This window comes from Trachemys scripta, chromosome 10 (genome assembly GCF_013100865.1).
Source record: "Trachemys scripta elegans isolate TJP31775 chromosome 10, CAS_Tse_1.0, whole genome shotgun sequence".
Taxonomy (NCBI): domain Eukaryota; kingdom Metazoa; phylum Chordata; order Testudines; family Emydidae; genus Trachemys; species Trachemys scripta.
Genome location: NC_048307.1, coordinates 29,666,581 through 29,668,117, shown reverse-complemented (window position 1 = coordinate 29,668,117; position 1,537 = coordinate 29,666,581). Strand labels below are relative to the sequence as shown.

Here is a 1,537-nt window from a genome sequence, read left to right as displayed (position 1 = left end):
GGGGGGCTGGGTGTATGTGTGCGCCAACAAGAGAGAGAGAGAGAGAGAGAGACATTCTGTCCCTTTTTGCGACTGCTGCTCCCTGGCGTGTAAGGGTTGGGCTTTTTATTATGCATGAGGCAGGCTAGAGCAATGTTTTTCAAATGCGGCCACCGTGGTCTTTTCTTGCAGTCACAGCCTCCTGGGCTGTCATTAGGCAGGGGGAGGGGGTATTGGCAAATCAGTGGCTCCTCCCCTGGGGCTGCCTGCAGGAGTTGGTCCCTACTCCCTTCCGAAGCCACAAACTGTAGGAGCAGGCAACCCAGAGGTGGTGTGGCTTGGGCTTCAGGCTTTTGCCCTGGGGTGGTGGGCGCCAGGCTCTGGCCATGCGGTGGTGGGCTCTGTCCCCCAACCGCAGGGTTTTGGATGCCATCCCTGGACTCACCCCTTACCATCACCTCGATCCCCACTGCCTCTGGCCCACCTGCCTCCTTACCCACCTCCTCATCCAGAGCTTAATTTGTTTTCCAGCATACCAGGGCTGAGTAACTCTGCTGTGAACAGTGATATTAAACAAATATACAAAGATCACTTTTCACATAGCAAACTTAATAACTAGCAATCTTAAAAAAAAAAAAAAAATCAAAACATGCAAAGCACTTTATTTTTGTTTCTATTCTGTCCAGTAAAGAATAGACAACTGTACGTTATTGTTATTATTGAGTCTGCAAAAAACCCCTACATAAATAAATTACAATGATATGGACAAGTATATATGTGCATATTTATTTGTTTTTCCTAAAGTTAATTAAGTATTTTAGGAAAAATTCTCAGAGCGGCCACCAGCAAGAGTTGGTGGCCACACTCTGAGGCCACCAAAAATTATGTTCTGAGAAGCCCTGGGCTAGAGGCACAAATAAAGCAGCCTGCCTGAGTTAATTTATCTCATTCACTGAGGCACAAATGTAGCACCCTGACTGTGTAGAAAAGTTGTTAAAGTTGCTGTTGATGGTTAATCGATCTCATTCTCTGAGGCAGAAATGTAGCACAATGCCTATTGTTCCTATTGTTAGTTAACTGTTCCCATTCTCAGTCAATTCTCCCAGGAGCATTAAAACCAGTGAAAGTTTTAAGGCCCCTACATTGCCAGACTGATGTAAAAGAGATTTCTTATAAATGACAGTAAGGGGATCCTCAGCTAGGAAGGTCTATGGGCTTTCTCACTTTTTTCCTGTGCCAAGGTGGCACAATGGGGTTAGATTACAGCTCATGATTTATTTTACTTACCCATTTAAAAAAAGAAAAAAAAAAGAAAAAGCCTTTGAGGGCAAATAAAACATTTACCAAGCAGTCAATAAAATGTCAGGAGAATCAGAACCAAGCACTTCCCAAAGTACCCAGCCAGGTCCAGGACAATGCTTAGCAAAACTCTGTGACTTCCATGTGTGGAAGTCTGAGCAATTTAAAATGACATTCTACTTTTTTTTTTTTTTTTTTTTGGGTGTTTGGTGTTCTGTAATATAATTTAAATGAAAATCCAGGATTATAACTGGAATGC

At 43.3% G+C, this 1,537-nt stretch overlaps 1 protein-coding gene across 4 annotated transcripts in view; it reads left to right on the top strand.

Annotated features, from left to right (window-relative positions):
• ALG1 (ALG1 chitobiosyldiphosphodolichol beta-mannosyltransferase) overlaps positions 1–1,537 on the top strand; it is a 30,049-nt gene that overhangs the window by 9,418 nt on the left and 19,094 nt on the right. The window lies entirely within an intron of this gene.